Raw genomic sequence first — 8,828 nt, 5'->3', positions numbered from 1 at the left:
CAAACTTGTGCGCGAGGGAAACTTCCTTCTCTTTGCGAAAGAAAGAAGAGAAAAATAATGACATGGAGCCTCACTGCTCGTTATTGCTTACCGGGGCTTGGTGCTGCACAAGGTGTCAGATAGGACATGCAAAATAAAGTAGAAAGCATGGAATTGACAGAATGCGTGGAGCACACAAGCTTTATTTATGCACAGGATCTGCGCCTGGCTTTGTACGAAGGATTACATGCAACAGCGGCAAGACTTGTACAAAAGGTGGTTGCCGGAACGGGTTCCGGCAACCGCGCCTTACGGGTAAAACTTACGAAGATGCTCGATGTTCCAGGAGTTGCTCACCGGAAAGCCGTCTTCGGTCTCAAGGCGGACAGCACCGGGCCTAGTGACTCGTTTCACCCGATAAGGGCCTTCCCACTTCGGCGTCAACTTGTTGGAATTCTTGGCGGACTGAACACGCCAAAGAACAAGGTCGCCTTCCTCGAGGCTTCTGGCATTAACTTTGCGGCTATGGTAGCGGTGCAAAGCTTGCTGATATTGAGCAGCTCGTACTGCAGCCTGAAGACGATCCTCCTCAAGGAGCAGTGCGTCATCTTGTCGCAGCTGCTCTTGCTCAAGCTCATCGTAAGCGAGCACTCGAGGCGATCCGTACACGAGTTCCGTGGGGAGAACTGCCTCTGCTCCATAGACTAGAGCGAAAGGTGTCTGGCCAGTAGCTCGATTTGGCGTCGTCCTGATCGACCAAAGAACCACCGGCAGCTCCTCAATCTAGTTTCTTCCGCACTTGTGCAGCCTGTCAAAAGTCCTGGTCTTGAGTCTGCGCAGCACTTCAGCATTTGCCCTCTCCGCTTGACCGTTGCTTCTTGGGTGAGCAACAGAAGCGAAGCAGACCTTGGCGCCAAGATCTTGGACGTATTGCATGAAGGTGCGGCTCGTGAATTGTGTGCCATTGTCGGTGATGATCCTGTTAGGGACTCCGAAATGGCAAACAATTGACCTGAAGAACTTGACTGCCGACTGTGTTGTCACCTTCCTCACTGCTTCCACTTCCGGCCACTTCGTGAACTTGTCGATTGCAACGTACAAGTACTCAAAGCCCCCGACAGCTCGGGGAAAGGGGCCGAGGATGTCGAGCCCCCAGACCGAAAATGGCCAGGATAAAGGGATCGTCTGGAGAGCTTGAGCTGGCTGGTGTATCTGTTTGGAGTGGAATTGGCACGCTTCACACTTGGTTACTTGTGCAGTTGCATCCTGGAGGGCTGTCAGCCAAAAGAAACCTTGCCGGAAAGCCTTGCCGGCAAGTGCTCTTGCGCCAATGTGGTGGCCACATATGCCTCCATGTATCTCTGCCAACAGTTCTTGTCCATCTTCCCGGGGAATGCACTTCAATTTCACTCCGTTGAATCTTCTTCTGTACAGTATGTCATCGACAAACTGGTACATACTTGATTGTCGGGCTACTTTCTCCGCTTCTTCTTGCTCTTCGGTAAGTTCTCCTGTTTGAAGGAAATGGACAATCTGCTGTGCCCATGCCGGAGCTTGCGGCTCAACAACAAGGACTAAAGGCACAAATGCTGCTGCGAGAACATCTGCTTCTACGGCAAGAACCTGCGGTTCAGCCGGAGCTTGATGTTCCCCGGCAAGCTTGCCGGAGCAAAACTTGTCGGGAGCGTCTGCTTCAACGGAACAAACCTTAGGGCTTGTCGGAGCAGACTGCTCCTCAGCACTCTTGGTGTTGATCGTGGGGACCTTCTTGGCGGCGGCTTCGGGGAGCTCTGCCGGAAAGTAGTCACCAGAAGCCAACTTCCTTTTCCTGTTCTGCCCAGTTGATGGTGTTACAGATGGTTGAGTCAGCTTGAGCACAAAAATTCCTGGTTCCACAGGTAACTTGAGTGCGGCGCACTTTGACAGGCCGTCTGCAATGTCATTCTGAGCTCTCGGGACATGCTCCATCCGTAGGCCATCAAAGTGCTCTTCTAGCTTTCTCACTTCATCAATGTAGGCTTCCATCAACGGACTCTGATAATCTTTGTTAACTTGGCGGACGACAAGCTGTGAGTCACCCCTAACAATAAGCTTCTTGATCCCAAGGTCTGCCGCGATCCTGAGTCCGGCAAGCAAACCTTCATACTCTGCAGTATTGTTTGTTGCTTGCTCCTTGGGACAGTGCATCTGGACCACGTACTTGAGGTGCTCTCCGGTGGGTGCGACAAGTAACACGCCCGCACCGGCGCCTTGCAGCGAGAAGGCACCATCAAAGTACATGACCCATTCCTTGTTTGCCTCCTTGACGGGGATTCTCGTTTCGGGAATTTCTTCATCAGGTGTTGGTGTCCATTCCGCTATGAACTCTGCCAATGCTCGGCTCTGGATAGTTGAGGTACTCTCAAACTTGAGGCCAAAGCTTGACAGTTCCAATGCCAACTCGACAATCCTGCCTGTTGCTTCTGGATTTTGCAATATCCTCTTCAACGGAAAGCGAGTGACAACTGTAATCTCATGTGCTTGAAAGTAATGACGCAGCTTCCTCGAGGCCATGAGAAGGCCGAAAAGCAATTTCTGCACACCAAAGTACCTTGATCTAGCCCCCTGCAAAAGGGAACTGACAAAGTAAACTGGGCGCTGCACCATTTTCTTCTGTTTCTCCTCTTGTGGTTGTGCAGATTCATCCTTGTCGGGGCCAGAGCTTGTCGGAGAAGCCCCCTGCTTGTCGCTGGACGTGCTTGCCGCGGCTACTGGCTCATCATCCGCCTCCCTTTCCGCTACTAACGCAGCACTAGACACTTGATTGGTTGCCGCTAGATATAGCAGCAACTTCTCTTGTGGCTTAGGTGCGACAAGTATTGGAGTGGAGGACAGGTATCTCTTCAAATCCTAGAGCGCGGCCTCCGCTTCCGGAGTCCATTTCATTGGACCTGCCTTTTTCAGAATTTTGAAAAATGGCAGGGCGCGCTCCGCGGACTTAGAGATGAACCTGCTGAGAGCAGCTACACAGCCGGCAAGCCTTCGCACATCCTTGACGCGCTTCGGTGCTTCAATCTGCTCAATGGCCTTGATCTTGTCGGGGTTGGCTTCAATCCCCCACTGAGATACAAAGAATCCGAGAAGCTTGCCGGAAGGAACTCCAAACACACACTTCTCGGGGTTCAACTTGAGATTGATCTTGCGCAGATTTGCAAAGGTCTCGTCCAAATCCTGGATCAGAGTTGCTCTGTCTTTGCTCTTGACCACTATATCATCCATGTAAGCTTCTACATTTCTGTGCAACTGTGGCTCAAAAGCCTCGTGGACTACCCTTGCAAATGTTGAACCAGCATTCTTTAGTCCAAAAGGCATCCGTACAAAACAATATGTGCCACATGGAGTAATAAATGCGGTTTTCTCCTCATCCTCTTCTGCCATGAAGATCTGATGATATCCTGAATATGCATCAAGAAATGAAAGCAAATCACATCCTGCCGTGGAGTCGACAATCTGGTCAATGCGCGGCAAGGGAAATGGATCTTTGGGACAAGCTTTATTAACATCAGTGAAGTCAATACAAAGCCTCCATTTCCCGTTTGCCTTGCGCACGACTACAGGATTGGCCAACCACGTAGGATGGAGCACTCCTCTGACAAGGCCTGCTGCCTCCAACTTCTTGATCTCTTCTGCAATGAATTCTTGATGCTCCACTGCTTGTTTTCTGACTTTCTGCTTGACGGGCCACGCGTGAGGACAGACGGCAAGGTGGTGCTCAATTATTTTCCTGGGAACACCAGGGATATCAGATGGTTGCCACGCAAACACATCGACATTCGCCTGCAGGAAAGCAAAGAGCGCGCTTTCCTATTTAGGGTCAAGCGTGGCACTGATGGTGAAAGTACCACCAGTGCCGTCCTCCTTGGCGGCCACTTTCTTGGTCTCTGGTGAAGTTGTCTTTGCCTTCTTACACTTGCCGGTGGAGCTCGATGGTGCGTCCTCGACGGTAGCGCAGCACTCCGAAGAGGTGCGCTTGCCGGAGTGGGCATCAGAGCTCTTGCCAGACTTGGTCTTCTTCTTCCCCCCGGGAGCTTCAGCGGCAAGTTGTTTGCGATCTGCTGCGGCTGCTGCTTCCCAGTAGATCTTGTCGGTACAGATAAGGGCATCCTTCTTGTCGCCATGGACAGAAATGACACTTATCGGACCGGGCATCTTGAGTACGTTGTAGGCATAGTGAGAGGCTGCCATGAACTTGGCCAGTGCTGGACGGCCGAGTATCCCATTGTAGGGCAATGGGAAATCAGCAACATCAAAAGTGACTCTCTCAGTCCTGAAATTCAGCTCGGTGCTGAATGTTACCGGCAACGTGATCTTCCCCTTCAGCTTGCTCCTTCCCGGGTTGATTCCTTGGAAAGTGCCGGTCTCTTCGAGCTCGCTGTCGGGGATCTGGAGCTTCTGGAGTACCGCTGAGGAGATCAGGTTCAAGCCGGCCCCGCCGTCAACTAGCATCTTCGTGAACTTGAGGTTGCGGATAGTTGGTGAAACCAACATCGGCAAGCACCCGACCGCAGTTATGCGATCAGGGTGATCCTCAACGTCAAAGATGATAGGCGTGCTGGACCATTTCAGAGGCTTGCGCGACTCGACCGATGGTTCTGCCGCATTAACTTCCCGCACCCACTGTTTGAGCTGGCGGTGCGAAGTATGCAGAGAAGCACCGCCGTCGACGCACAAAACCTCTGTTGCTTTCTGAAACTCCTATTCGTCGGCCTCATCCTCATCCATCTCTTCATCTTCGTCTTCGTCCTCATCCTTGTCGTGGCCACGGGGAGGCCTGTCTCCTTGCCGCTGCTTGGCCTTGCCGCAGCGACCCCCCTGCCGGGACGCTTCTTGCCGGATCCTCCACCACCTTCTTGGTCCTTCTCCTTGTCGTGGCGCTCGTACTCAGCTTTCTGCAGCTCAATGAGCTGCTCAACTTTCTTGCAGGTCTGGAGATCATGGCCCTTGGTGCGGTGGATCTTGCAGTACTGCCTGCCGGAGCCGTCCTGCTTGTCGGCGGCCACCACGGCATCCTCGCCGGAGCCACAAGGCTTAGCTGTCTTGGCGCCACCTCCATTGTCGGACTGCTCGACAACAAGCACATCTTTGCCTTTCCTTCTCCTATTGTTCCGCCACCGGTTTTTCTTTGCCGGGGCGGCATCCTCACTATCAGATCCTCCTGCTTCTGCATTCTCTCCGGGGAGCTTCCTCCCCTCCTCAGCACGTGCGCACTTGTCGGCCAGGGCATATAGCTCACTGACGTCTCTAATCTTGGACATCGCCATTTCCTCCCTCATCTTGCGGTTACGCACGTTCTGATGGAACGCGGTGATGACGGCGGCAGGGTGGACGTCTGGGATGTTGCGCTGCACTTGGCTGAATCTCTGAATGAACTTGAGCAGGGAATCTCCTTCCTTCTGGGCGAGCAAATGAAGATCGCTCTCCTGGCCATGGGGTTTGTGGCCGCCTGTGAAGGCGCCGACAAACTGATGGCACAGATCCGCCCATGAAGAAATGGAGTCGTCCGGCAAGTGCATGAGCCAGGATCTAACATTGGGCTTGAGCACCAGTGGGTAGTAGTTGGCAAGGATCTTCTCGTCGCGCCCCCCAGTAGCTTGCACCGCGATGGTGTAGATGCTGAGGAACTCTGACGGATGCAACCTGCCATCATACTTCTCGGGCACATCTGGCTTGAAGTTTTTTGTACTGGGCCACTGTACTTGCCGCAGCTCACGGGTAAACGTAGGGCAGCCTACCGCATACGGCAAGTCACCTGGTTCCCCTGGCGCATGCATGTCAACAGCGGGCCCAGCGCGCTGGTCGGACTGACGCCGCGCTTCTCTTTGGCGCTTGATGCAGGTACGAGCGTCCTCTTGTTGCCGTTCTTGAAGAACTTGGCGCTGATCGCGACGAGCTCGCGGATTCGACGACGCGGTGGAGTCGCTGTTGAGGTTGACCCGGCGAGTCGGCGATCTCGGCCTTCGGGGTGGAGAGTGCACAGAAGTTGCACCTCCTCTGGTCTTGTCGTCATCGGCCCGCGTGTGGGCGTCTTGCCGCGGCTTCGACGTGGTTGGTTGCCGGGGAGTGTCGCCGTTGACGAAGCCGATGAGGCTCTGAATGGTGGCCCTCGAGGCGTCGATCTTGTCCGGCGCTGGAGGGTAATCCAGGAGCAGTTGGGCTCGAGCCAACGCTTCTTCTGCAGTCTTGGGTGGCGGCGGCGAACGGCGCGAGGAGCGGGATACGCTCGAACTTCTAACTGGGTTAGAAGGAGCAGCATCCCGTCCAGGCGACCGCGCCACGCTCGTGCCAGCGTGTTGACGTGCATGCTGACCTTGAGCGTCCCGGGATCCACCAGCTTGGCCTTGTTCCAACGCGAGTACGGTACTGCGAGTACCATGACGCGGTTGGTCTCGCGCCTCCTGAGAAGGGCGCGATGCGTGCATGGACACTGAGGTTTGTGCAACCTTGTCCTTGGACCTGGTAGCATAATGAGCTCCCTCGTCGGCGCCCGTTCCTCCGCCGACGCCTACCCCACCACTCGTTTGCTCCGGTGGTGGTGGGATTGACGCGGACGGAGCAGCCACCTCCGAAGCCTTCTTCTTCAGTGGCATGTCGACGAAGATGTTGACGATGCGGCTCGCGCGATCACCGGATCAGGTTCACACAACCTCGACGCCCCCTACCTAGCGTGCCAAAGATGTCATGGGAAATGAACACCTATGGGGCAGGGGCCCCTTCTCGGTCCGGCAGGGAGCGGAGATCGCACGAAGAGCAGATCGAGGCGAGCACGCGAGCGATTTTACCCAGCTTCGGAGCTCTCCGGAGAGATAAAACTCCTACTGCTGCTTTGTGTCTGTATTGTGTTCTTGCTCGAGAGCGTGAGCGTTCTGTCGTTTCGAATGAGTCGACCCCCCGCCTACGTTGCGCATGGGCCTCCTTTTATAGGCTAAAGGGGTCACCGACAGGTGGCAACGCAGGCAAGGGTACAAATGTAAAAAGGGTGGTTGGTACAACTGCTATCTACAGTGCATCCTACCTAACTCTGACGGCAGGGGACAAGAGCATTTAATGCCCGTCCGCGTCGCCCAAACAGTGCATAAAAGCGACCGTTAGGGGTGCCACCGCTTGCCACGATGGCCTTCTCGTCATCTCCACTTGCCACCTCGCACCGCTTGGCTGCACAACCACCCGCCACGTGCGCCAGGAACGATCCTGCGGCGACACGTCGTCGGGTGCGCTGGAGCGTGGGCGCAGAGGGATGGCTTCGCCGCGGCAAGGTTGTCTTGTCGCGCCCGGAAGCTTGTCGCTCACCGGGTCTTGCCGGGACGCGCGGTATGTCGCGGCAAGTTTCTTGAAAATGCCTTGGTTGGCCTTCCCGGCAAGCTCCTCTTGCCGGGGCCTTGTCCTTCCCGACAAGCTCCTCTTGCCGGGGCCTTGTCTTCTTAGTTAAAACACTTTGTTCTTGAATGGCACCAATAGGAAATACAGAGGATCTTGGCGGGCACCCGGCAAGCCTTGCCGCGGGACGCTGCAACTGCCCGTGCACAAGTTCGGGATACTAGGGTACCCCTACTTTAGTACATTGACACATTTACCCCACCCCCACCTTAAAACAGGGGGGAGAGATTAGATGCTTTGTGATTTGTAAATGCCACGTGTCATCCATCAGGGCGGGTCTCACCTGTTTTATATGAGACCTGGTCTCATATAATTTTTTTCCATAAGTGCGTTGCTTCAGCGCTAGTTAATTAGTGCATGCATGCATGCATGCCGTTACCTCGGTGGCTATGCTGGCTATACTTGCTAACTTGCAGGGAAGTGCTGGTACAGCAAAAAATATTTGTGGGTGTATGTGTACTTGCTAATTGCAGGCATTGAGACGAACAACGTCGCCCCACCGACTCACCATTTATTCCACTCGGCTCATGGCGTTGCGATCGGATCGCCGCCCATAATTCACTCGGTCGATTCACCTTTTAACTCGGTCGGCTGACCCAGAGATTATTTCTGCAATCCGGACAACTAACGTGCAGGTTACACGGATGGTTGGCTTCAGCATACCGCCACCGGTGCCGTCCGCATTGTCGTAGTCTCCAGCCTCATCCATAATGTCCTCGACGAACCCCCACATATAGCTCCTCCTCCCTCTGGGGGCTGGGAGCATTCCAATTTGATGACGACAAACTCAGCGGAACAAGTTCCTAGCCACTCAGTAGGGGATTGAGGACCTTATTCTCTCTGATCGTTTTACAGTTTAGTCATCAAATTACTTGACAGTTGCTTAACAGCCCTTTCCCTGTTCGAACCCAGGTTCACTCAGATGGGATTAAAGCTCACTGAAATGTCCTTCCACGGGGACAATTCGCACGCATGCTTGGATGAATTTACTCAGATGGTTAACAGACAGCTACGGCAGTTGGATATAGACGTTTTGGTCCAGCAATCACTGGCTTGGAGAGGTCCTCATCACTCGAACGCTCCGCGCGTCGCCACTCCGTGGAACGCGTCTACTTCACTCGGGCGCTCCGTGCGTTGCCACTCCGCGTGTCGCCATTCCGCGGAATGCGTCTACTTCACTCGGACGCTCCGCGCGTCGCCACTCCGCGGAACGTGTCTACTTCACGCGGGGCGCTCCGCGCATCACCACTCCGCCGAACGTGCCTACTTCACTTGGGCGCTCCGCGCATCGCCACTCCGCGGAATGCATCCACTTCACTCGGACGCTCCGCGCGTCGCCACTCCGCGGAACGCGTCTACTTCACTCGAGCGCTCCGCGCGTCGCCACTCCGCGGAACGCGTCTACTTCACTCAGGCGCTCTGCGCGTCGCCACTCG

Source organism: Triticum aestivum, chromosome 4B, assembly GCF_018294505.1.
Source record: "Triticum aestivum cultivar Chinese Spring chromosome 4B, IWGSC CS RefSeq v2.1, whole genome shotgun sequence".
In the NCBI taxonomy this organism is placed as follows: domain Eukaryota; kingdom Viridiplantae; phylum Streptophyta; class Magnoliopsida; order Poales; family Poaceae; genus Triticum; species Triticum aestivum.
Note: the sequence above shows the minus strand (reverse complement) of the source record.